We start from the raw sequence: 12,235 nt of genomic DNA on the forward strand, positions 1-12,235 counted from the left end.
TGAACAAAGCCCCCAAAGTCCTCTGATAGGTGAAACGTCCAATCTTATCTCTACTGAGGAGACCTGCCACCTGAATTTATAGCAGTGTATACTCACTTAAAGCAAAAGTGAAAAAAATAAAAAGAGTTTAGCTAGGCATAGAAAAAAATGCAATGGGTATTTTGTGAGTTCTGAGTTTCTCTTGAAATGTGAGCCAATTTGATTCTGGGAAAATTCAACTTCCTTGTTTGAAGACAGCTTATAAAACGACTTCTGAGTTTTATGTATGCTAAATGCTTCTGCACTCACCCAACAGGATTTTTTCAGGTGTAAAGAATATACACGCACCAGAGAGTTACAGACTAGCAATGCCTTAAAACCACTTATAAGGATAAATAAATACATCCAAAAAAATCAAACCTTCACAAAACATGGTTATTTTGAAGTATATCTCATCTCCCATTTTCTCACTCCACAAAAAAATCTAGGACCTTCCTCACTTCCTATCATGTGCCCAACTTGCTTTTAGACCTACCAAGTTCCATATGGCCAGAATGTACCTAAATTACATTCACTCACCAGAGCTCTCACATGGGGTAACTTCAAATAATTGTCAAAGATTCTCTACAAGAAAAATAGATTTCCCACTTGGTCTTAGATGCCTTAAAATTTTTAATGAGTGCAAAGGTTTTATTTCTCAAATAGAGATAGGATTTAAAGTACAAATACTTTTCGGGGTGGTTGCTCACTGACTCAGGTTCACTTGAAGGTATAGATGTTTGGTCCATAGAACGGTATTCCCAAACCTGAAAGAACAGGAGGCATTACTACAGAACCTACAGAATCTTCAGAACAGACAACAGGGTCCTGCATCTGAGCAACAGGATAAATCATTTCTGAAAATAAGGCCTAGGAACCTTTCATTCAGACACACTTTCCTATCAATTCTGATGCGCAGCTGTTTGGGCACCATTGCCTTGGAGCACTAAAAATCTAATGAAAAATATCTTACCTTTGTGTGTTCACAGTGTAAGAATTTTGTTCACACAGATTCTTATTTGGTCCCAAATAAACTTGTCAGGTGTGTAGGGAAGAGATCACTTTCCAACACTACAGGTTGGGAAAACAAGGATTAGAGGTGTTAAGAGACTCATCCAAAGACACCCAGAGACTGAAAACAAAGAAAAGAGGGAGAAGAAAGTGCTGGTCTGCCCTCAACTTATCTTTTCTTTGTGTGTGTGTGAGACAGATCTTGCTCTGTCTTCCAGGCTGGAGTGCAGTGGTACAATCTTGGCTCACTGCAACCTCCACTTCCCAGGTTCAGGTGATCCTCCCACCTCAGCCTCCTGAGTAGCTGAGATTACAAGTGTCTGTCACCAAGTCCAGCTAATTTTTGTACATTTTTTAGAGATGAGGTTTTGCCATGTTAACCAGGCTGGTCTCGACCTCCTGGGCTCCAGCAATCCTTGGCCTTGGCCTCCCAAAGTGCTGGGATTACAGGCATGAGTCACCACTGGCTCCTTGGTTTATCTCAAAATTCTGTATAAAGGCAATCCCATATGTTAATAAGAGATTGTTAATAAATGCCACAAGTGTCGTCTGTGAAACTCAAGGTCTTAAATAAAAAGTGGAGTTGTTTAAAAAGCTGTTTTTTATTTACAAATGTAGTTAAGAACCTTCCAAAGAGGTGTTATGCTGGATGGTAAGCAAGTATTTCTTTCTGTTTTTTCCTTTGGTGAAAGGAGCTGCCATCTACAACTCAGCAGAGGAAGGGCTGGTTGGCCCTCTTCTGAGGCTATTTTGGGCTCACTGAGAGATAGGCACAAAAATGGGATTGCCCTAGGGCACTGGGTCAGGATAGAATAGGAATGCTTTTGTTCTGAGGGTTAAAGAGAAGCTAGCCCACATCTAGGACTGGCAATGGGGCGCGGTGCTGCTGGACTGTGCCCAAATGTCAGATTCTTGGGGCCAACTTGGGCCCCAGGAAAGGCTGTGTGTATAAACCCATGGAAGGATTCCATGAGAACTATGGTATGGGGGACACCTGGAGGGAATCTGGAGTCAAAGAAAGAGTCATCTCCCCTCTAAGTTTTAGCCTCTGTGGCTCTGTGGGACTGAGAGCAGGTCTCTCTTTCGAGGGGAGAAGTGTCCCCAGTTTTGAGCGTCAGCATTGGGTGGAGGTGGGAAAACAGAGCAGGTTCTCCCTGAGGAAACTCCTGGGACTCAGGCAAATCAAAAGAGGGGAGACCCAAGAGGAAGATACACAAATGAGTCCTTGGAAAGAAAAATGAGGTGGTCGCATTTAATTCTTGACTTTATAGATAGTTCACAAGCTAAGTTTCTAGCTCACCTCCACCTAGGTGTGAATTACAGAAAAACTTGCCAGTAAATACATATGTGATGGCTGGCTAAGAAATTGCATTGGCTGTGCAAACAATCCTAAAACATCTGGTCAGTTTAGACAGATAATCAAGTCAACTCATTCAAAATATTATTCATTCACATAGCAGCTGATTATTGAGAGCCTCCTATTTGCCCAGCACTGACTCAGGTGCTGAGGAGACAGCAGTGAACAAAAGCCAGGTTCCCTGCCATCCTGGAGCTTCCTGTCTTGTGAGTGAGACAGTCAACAAATAGAACCCGGAGCAGGATGAGAGGATGGAGAGCGAGGGGAGTGCTTCACATAGTACATCAGGGAGGGCAGCCTTGAGGAGGTGACCTCAGCAGGGGAGCTAGGTGAAGTCATAACGTGAGTTCTGCAGAGACAGGGGTAGAGCACTCCAGGCAGGGGCTGGTTCAGATCGAGTGCAGCACATGATGGGGAAAAATGACCCAGGAGACAGAGGTCAAAGAGGGGAGGGGTGATGATGCCCAGTAACAGAGACTTTCAGAGCCCCTGGAGATTTTCAGATTTGGTTCTAAGTGTAAATTGAAGCCATTGGAGGATTTCAGCAGAGCAGGGACATTATCCGTTATCCATCCTATTATTAGGACAGCTCAGGTTGCTGGGTTGAGAACAGACCCTAGAGACAAGCATGGAGCAGGGAGAAGAGCTAAGATGCTATTGCAGTGGTCCAGGCCACAGATGAAGGTGGTCCAGGCCAGAGATGAAGGTGGACCAGGCCAGAGCTGAAACTTGGACCCCACCATTGACAAAGGTGAATCCAACTCATTCCTTTAGCTGGTGTGTAGACAATAAAGTCCAATGAGGGGTTAGGTGCAGTGACTTATGCCTGTAATCCCAGCACTTTGGGAGTCCGAGGTGGGCAGATGACTTGAAGTCAGCAGTTTGAGACCAGCCTGGCCAACATAAGGAAACCCCCATGTCTACTAAAAATACAAAAAATTAGCCAGGTGTGGTGGTGGGTGCCTGTAATCCCAGCAACTCAGGAGGCTGAGGCAGGAGAATTGTTTGATCCTGGGAGGCAGAGGTTGCAGTGAGCCGAATCTTTGAAGCCTATTCAAAGATGCACTTTGAAGCCTATTCAAAAGAACAAAACTTAGCCCCGTTGTTTGGGAGGCTGGCAGGGGCAGGGGTGAGCCCGCTGGATGGTACCGTGGCACAGAGAGGCAGGTGGCTTCCCAAAATACAGTTCCACATGGAAGTGGAGCACAAAGTCTTACTTCGTGACTACGAGGAGTTATTACTATGATTGTTATTTTACTCAAGGCCTGAAAGTGATCAAGCTGCCCTTGTGGGAAACATGTTAGAACATGTTGTATTAAAGAGCCAGTTTTTCACAATTCGTTTGTAATTTAATCCGGTTCAACTTCTGTCATTTCATTCTGTGGCAACCCCTGTCCCTACTCCAGGACAACTACCTCCCAGGGTTGTGAAGAGTGTTAAATCACTTAAAATAAGATCTGGTGTGTAAAGAGCCCTCTTTATAGAGGTAAAATGCAAGACATTTTATTTACAAGAGGGAGCTAGACAGAACGATCTTCCAAGTCTTTGAAGATTTAATACTCTAAGAGAATGTGAATATTTACTGAGGACTTGCAATACGGATGGCATGAGCTTGTCTGGCAGACCACATCTGGTTGGCAGGTGAAGGATGAAAGTTCAAGTGCTACCTCTGGGGACAAGGGATCTGGGAACAATCCCAGCACTGGGATGCACAGCTGCTCCTTCTGGTTCACTTTCTCCTGTCTTTGCATCTATTCATTGCCTTTTCTTCTGTTGGACTCCATTAACAAGGATTCAGCTTCCTGCCATTCCCCTAGAAACCAACTTTAAAAGTAAAAAACACTTTAATCTTGTTTTTGGCAATCACACCTGAAACAGAGAAATGAAAAATAACTAAAATCCTAATTTAAACTGCAGAAAAGGGAATATGAAGAGAAGAAACATACTATGTAAATTTCTCTTTCTTTCTTTCTGTCTTTCTTTCTTTCTTTCTTTCTTTCTTTCTTTCTTTCTTTCTTTCTTTCTTTCTTTCTTTCTTTCTTTCCTCCTTCCTTCCTTCCTTCCTTCCTTCCTTCCTTCCTTCCTTCCTTCCTTCCTTCCAGATGGAGTTTTCACTCTGTCGCCCAGGCTGGAGTGCAATGGCATGATCTCGGCTCACTGCAAACTCCCCCTCCCGGGTTCAAGTGATTCTCCTGCTTCAGCCTCCGAAGTAGCTGGGGTTACAGGCGTGCACCACTATGCCTGACTAATTTTTGTATTTTTAGTAGAGACGGGGTTTCACCATGTTGGCCAGGCTGGTCTCGAACCCCTGACCTCAAGTGATCCACCCACCTTGTCCTCTCAAAGTGCTGGGATTACAGGTGTAAGCCACCACACCCAATGTAAATTTCTAATTGACATACAATGTCTGTTTTTTGCAAGATGAATAATTATATAATAAATAGTTATATGTAGTTTATTTAAATTAAGTTATTCTACTTGAAGTATTCACATTTTGGGGTTTTGTCCCAATAATATGATGGCAATTCATTAATATAATAAAATAAAAGCAAATATCTATGTTGTTTTTCCCCAACATGCACAATCATCAATTTACTTTTGAAATTTTCCTTCATTGTTATCGACTACATGTCAGGCATATCAGGCTTTTTCTTTTCTTCCCTCCCTTTTCCCCTCCCTCTTTTTCTTTCTCACTTCCTTTTTTCTTTCTTTCAATCAATAAGTCATTTTTTTGTTCATTTGAAATGAAAAAATAAACCTTATTCATAACTAAAACTTAAGACTTCAAACACTATTTTTGCTTTCAATTTAAGCATTTTGTTTTTATGAAGACAACTGTTTCAGCCCCTCTATCTTGCTGTTTCTAATGTATTCTGGATTAAGAAACCAGACAGCAGGTTCGAATGAATTTAGAATAAAGTTATAGCCTCAGCTGCTAAGCTGAGGGGTCATAATGTTAGCAATAACAAATGCTGTGCTAAGTTTGATACATATGTTATATCCAATTTAAAACTCACAGAAGAGGAGCTTCAAGATGGCTCATGAGAGGCATCTGGTACTCACTCCCTCCACAAACTAGGACCAAAATAGCAAGCAGTTAGTCATATTTTAAATAGATCACCTAAGAGAGAATGCTGGAATTCAACAGAGAAGTGACAGGAAACATCTAAGGTAAGGAGGAAGAGAAAAGTAAGACAGATAGCTCAGTTTTGATTGGCCAGGATCCTGGAGAGGCTCCCCAATGCAGGGAAAGGATAAGTGAGTGACCCCCAGCAGCCTACATTTCCACTGCAGATCCCTGCAGTTCTACCCATGGGAAAGCCCCTCAGTCCATGCCGGCTCTGAGATTAGCATGAGCAGCTAACTAAAGACCATGCACTGGCACAGCATTGCTCCAGAGAGGAAGCTCGCACTGGGTACTACGCACCCCCTGAGTCCTAAACAGCTACAGCAAAGTGCTATTTTGAGAGTCTAGCCTCCACCAGAGTGCATCCTGCCCTGGGTCCCAACAGCTCCTGCATCTCCACATCACTGGAGCCCCAATAACATCCCCTCCTCGTAGCCAAGTGCCACTGCCGGCTGCTGCCACTAGAGCCAAAGAACGGGCCATTGGTAGTGATCCTGCCACCCCCAGAAGCAGGGCTCCTATGCATTTACAAGTGCCCGCAAAAAGGCTATGCAGCTTCACCCAGGGCTGAAAAGCATGCTCCCCAGCCACTTGTTTAAAGATGCTGCCACTGAAAGCAGCAGGGCTGCAGTGCAGCTGCTGCCACCTTAACCTGAGTATTTCTCCAAGGGCCTGGAAATCACTTTATCTCTGCCTAACACAGCCAGTGCTTATATGCAGCCCAGCTCTGTCCTCCCTCCCCAGTGTCTGAGCATGCTGCCTGGGGACCTGGAGACTGGAGAGCGCCCTGCCCCTGGAGAGTGCCCTGCCCCATCATTGGCACCTAAGCATTCCTCCTGGGGTTCTGAGGATGGGCTGACCCAACCTGCTGCCACCACTACAGGTGGCACTCACTCGCACATGCCACCTGCAAGCCTGGGGACTGGCTTACCCAGTCTGTCCCAGCCACTACCAACACCAGTACAGACCATGTGAGAGCCAGATTGTCCCACCACTGCTACTGCCACTTCCCACACCATGCCCACTGCTCAGGAACCTGAGGATCTGTCCACCTACCTGGCCTACCACTGCCACTTCTGTCACCCAAGCAAGCCTCCTAGAGGCTCAAGAATTGGTTCACCTGGACTTGCTAACACCAGTGCTAGTGTACCCTGCCCTGAGGCCCAAGGACAAGCATGCTCAGTCCACTGCTGTCATCAATGCACTGGTGCCAAAGGACTGGCTCATTTGAAGTTCCTGTCCCCAGCAAAACACTTCACCATAGACTTTACTAACACCACAGTCTAAGCCACTGAGAAAATCAGATGGCATGGATTCTGTTTACAACTGAAGAAATCATATGGAGCGTATACTACTGCATACACCAAGAATCAAGGCCAAAGTGCTGTGTGCTACTCAACCAATACCACAGACATATCTTTAGTAAAAAGGTCCTCTCCTATCATAGCAAGTTCGAAAAATTGAAAGAAGCAACTGTTACACCAGATGTGCAGATATCAATGTAAGGACACAAGAAACATGGAAAAAACAAGAAAATATGGTAACTCCAGAGGAAGACATTAATACTCCAGCAACAGATTGCAATGAAAAAGAAATATATGAAATCCCAGAGGAAGAGTTCAAAATAGTGATATTAAAGAAGCTCTGTAAGATGCAGGAGAACACAGAAAAACAATGCAAGGAAATGGAAAAAAAAAAAAACAACCAACTCAGAATATGAGCAAGAAATTTATCAAAGAGATAGATATCATGAAAAAGAACCAAACAGAAATTCTGGAACTGAAGAATTTACTGAACGAAATATAAAATACAATCAAAACTTCGAGAATAGACTAGATGAAACAGAAATAATTTTAGAACTTGAAAACAATTGTTTTGAAATAACTCAGAATAAGAAAGAATAAACAAAGCCTATGTGACATATGGGACACCATGAAGTGATGAAATATTAAAACGTTTGGTGTCCCAGAAGGCAGTGAGACAATGAAAGGGATAGAAAATATATTTAATGAAATTATAGCTGAAAAATTCAAGAGAATTAGACATCCAGATACAGAAAGCTCAGAGATTCCCAAATAGATACAATTCAAAAAGGTCTTCATGGCACATTATCATCAAACTGTTAAAAGGCAAAGACAAAGACGGAATTCTAAAACCATCAAGAAAAATGTATAAAGTTACTTATAAGGGAATTCCCCTTAGACTAACAGTGTATTTGTCAGTAGAAACTTTATGCGCCAGGAGAGAATGAGACGCTATATTCCAAGTGCTGATAGCAAACAAACAACCCAATCTGCCAAAGTTATCCTTCATAAATGAAGGAGAAATAAAGTCTTTCCCAGACAAGCAAAAGCTGAGGGAATTCATCACCACTAAACTGGCCCTACAAGAAATGCTTCAGGGAGCCCTATACCTGGAAATGAAAAAATAATATCTACCATCATGAAAACACATGAAAGTATAGAACCCGCTGATAGAGCAGATACACAAATGGGAAGAAAAAGGACTCGAATGTTACCACTACAGAACACCACCAAACCACAATGATGAAAAATGAGAGATAAAGAAAGGAACAAAGTATATACACGACAACCAGAAATCAATTAATAAAATGACAGGAATAAGCACTCACATATCAATAATAATATTAGATGTAAGTGGATTACAGATACAGACTGGCTGAATAAATTAAAAAACAAGCACAAGCCAACTATATGTTGCCTACAAGAAACTCATCTCACCTGTAAAAACACAATAGACTGAAAGTAATGTGATGGAAAAAGATATTCCATGCAAACAGAAACCAAAATCAAGCAGGAGTAGCTATACTTATATCAGATAAAACAGACTTCAAGTCAAAAATGTAAAAAGAGATGAAGAAAGTTGTTACATAATGATAAAGGGATAAATTCAGCAAAAGGATATAACAATTATAAACATACATGTACTAACACCAGAAAACCCACATATATAAAGCAAATATTATGAGATCTAAAGAGAGAGAGAGACTTCGGTACAGTAATAGTTGCAGACTGCAACACCCCACTCTCAGCATTATACAGATCATCTAGACAGAAAATTAGCTAAGAAACACTGGATTTAAACTGGCTAAGAACTCAAAAGCATAAACAACAAAACCAAAGGCAAATGGGCTATATTAAACTAAAAAGTTTCTGTACAGCAAGGGGAATAATCAACAGGGTGAAAAGACATTCTGTCAAATCAGAGAAAATATTTGCAAACTATCATTTGGTAAGGGATTAATATCCGGAATACACAGGGAACTCAAACAACCCAACAGTAAAAAAACAAATAATACAATTTTAAAAATGGGCAAAGGACATGAATAGACATTTCTCAAAAGAAGACACACAAATGGCCAACAGGTATATGAAGAAATGCTCAACATCAGTAATCATCAGGAAAATGCATATCAAAATGACAATGAGATACCATCTTACTTCAGTTAAAATGGCTATTAAAAAGACAAAAAAATCAGATGCTGATAAAGATGCGGTGAAAAGGGCACTGTTGGTGAGAATGTAAATTAGTACAGCCACTATGGAAAACAGAAAGGGATTTACCAAAAAACTAATAATAGAACTACTATATGACCCAACAATCTCACTAATTGGTTATTTATCCAAAGGAAAAGAAATCAGTATATCAAAGGGATACCTGCACCCCCATGTTTATGGTGGCACTATTTACAGTAGCCAAGATATGGAATCAATCTAAGTGTCCATCAACAGAGGAATGGATAAAGCAAGTGTGATATATATATATACACACACACACACACACATACACAATGGAATATTATGTGGCTATAAAAAGAATGAAATTATGTCATTCACAGCAACGTGGATGGAACTGAAGGTCATTATGAAGGTCATTATGTTAAGGTCAAAATGTTGTATGTTCTCACTTCCATGTGGGAGCTAAAATGGTTGGTCTCACGGAGGTAGAGAGTAGAATGATAGATACCAGAGGCTGCAGAGGGAATGTGGATGGATAGGACAATGAAGAGAAGTAGGCTAATTGGTACAAACATACAGTTAGATAGAAGGAATAAGCTCTAATATGTGACAGTAGAGTAGGGTGACTATAGTTAAGTTAACAACAATATATTGTCTATTTCAAAATAACAAAGAGAGAGGACCTGAACTGGTCCCAACACATAGAAATGATAAATACTTTAGGTAATGGATACCTTAAATACCCTGACTTGATCATTACACATTCTATGCATGTAACAAAACATCATATGTACTGCATAAATATGTACAAATATGTATCAATAAAACAACTCACAATGACAGTGTTCCTTTTATAATCCTCACTGTTCCAGATGAAAAACTGAATCAAGATCATACAGTCACTACAAGATAGGACAGGGATTTAAATCAGACCATTTAACCCAAGAACCACCCATTTCACCATGATTGTCATTTGTGTCGGTTCCATGCAATGTTCTTAACTGACTTGCAAGATGATGTGTACATGCTTCAGGATCTACTGACTAGCAGGCTTTGAAATCCCTGCCTCCTAGGATAACCTATTCTGCAGTGACACTCTTCTTTTGACTGAAATGTACCTTGCCAAGTAACTGAGGAAAGCCAGCCAGATTAAGAAGCGGGTTTGGGGCCACTTGTGGGTAAGTGAGTGCAACTGTTTGAGAAGAATTCCAGGCAAGCAGAAACTTTAGTGAGCTCTAAGTGTATCCTATGATCTAAATGTTACAGATACATTATAATCCCAAGGGCTCTTCTGAAAGGAACAGATACCTGCTAGAGAAAGAACAGATTTCTGTGGAAATGAGGCCATTCCTTCTGGAAAAGCAACAAAAGCAACAAACCCTTACATTGTTTATAAAGCCCTTAAGGTTTCTTTGTAATCCCAGAGTTTACCTGCTTCATGATTCCTTATAATATATGGCAGAAGAACTCTATAATTATTAAAAGTTATTTAATTGCCGGGCGCGGTGGCTCACGCCTGTAATCCCAGCACTTTGGGAGGCCGAGGCGGGCGGATCACAAGGTCAGGAGATCGAGACCACGGTGAAACCCCGTCTCTACTAAAACATACAAAAAATTAGCCAGGTGCTGTGGCGGGCACCTGTAGTCCTAGCTAGTCCGGACGCTGATGCTGGAGAATGGCGTGAACCCGGGAGACAGAGCTTGCAGTGAGCCGAGATCGCGCCACTGCACTCCAGCCTGGGGGACAGAGCGAGACTCCGTCTCAAAAAAAAAAAAAAAAAGGTTACTTAATTATCAACACTTTCATTTCTTGCCATCCATCTCTCAATTTGTCACCTCTGTTTAACCCTCCCTGGTATTTAAACAGCTAATCTGGTGTTGGAGGCCAGGTTAACAATGTGCAAGTCTCTAAGTGACTTCATAGCGACCTTCACAAGTCTATTTATTTGGTATTTCCTTTGTGTTCCTTTATATGAACTAACTGGGCCCTTGCTAATAATTAAAAGAACTTGCCAAAGTATTCTTTTAGCAAAGTCAGTAGATAAGAATTTCTGTGACTAGCATGTCTTGCGACATTAGCTTGCCCCCCAAAGTATAAAACTGAGAAAAGTATTTTCCAAAACTAATTTGGGTTGGTGCATATGTATTTGAATGCATGTGTGCATTCACTCATTCAGGAAATATTTATGCAGCTCTACTCTGTGCCTGGTCTATTCTAGGCAATGACAAACAAAAGCCCCTGCTTTCACAGAATCACCATCCTAGTGGGGTGAGGTGGGGCAGACAGATAACAACTAGAATGTATTATGTGTCAGATGAAGATGACTGCTATGGGGGAAAATAAGGCAGAGAAGGATGCCAAAGAGTAGGGGTTGTGTTTTACAATGGAATGCTTGGGCCAGGCATGGTGGCTCATGCCTGTAATCCCAGTACTTTGGGAGGCCGAAGCAGGCAGATCACGAGGTCAAGAGATCGAGTCTTCGCCAATATGGTGAAACCCTATCTCTACTAAGAAAATACAAAAATTGGCTGGGTGTGGTGCCGCACACCTGTAGTCCCAGATACTTGGGAGGCTGAGGCAGGAGGATCACTTGAACCTGGGAGGTGGAGGTTTCTGTGAGCTGAGATCATGCCACTGCACTCCAGCCATTTTATAAAAATGAAATGGAGTGCTTGGGATTAACTAATCAGAGACTGCAGCAAGGGAAGGGAGTAAGCCATGAGAATATAGCGGGCACCCTGGGCAGAGGCCCAACGAGTTCTAGGAACAGCAATCAGGCTGGTGTTTTAGGGGCTGCAGAAGTCTAGTAGGCCAGAAAGAGACTGGGATTGCCTGATTTTATAGGACCTCATACTTCATGCATAACAACTTGACTTTTTCTTGATGTGAGACAGAAAACCTTTGAAAGATTTTGAGCATAAAAGTGGCATGGTCTGATTCATGGTGTCCAAAGAGGATCAGCTGGCTATGGAGTGGAGAGCAGACTGTTGAAGGCCAGGAACTAGTTAGGAGGTGGTGGCAATAATCTAGGGGACAGGAGGTGATGGTGACTTGGACTGGCACAGTAATAATGGAGATAGAGAGAAGAGGTTGGATTTTGTGTGTGTATATGTGTGTGTGTGTGTGTGTGTGTATACTTTCTAGTGATGGCATCTCACTATTCTGCTTCCAAGTTGGTCTAGAACTCCTGGGCTCAAGTGATTCTCCTGCTTCAGCCTCAGGAGTAGCTGGGACTACAGGTG

Source organism: Macaca nemestrina, chromosome 4 (genome assembly GCF_043159975.1).
Source record: "Macaca nemestrina isolate mMacNem1 chromosome 4, mMacNem.hap1, whole genome shotgun sequence".
NCBI lineage: Eukaryota > Metazoa > Chordata > Mammalia > Primates > Cercopithecidae > Macaca > Macaca nemestrina.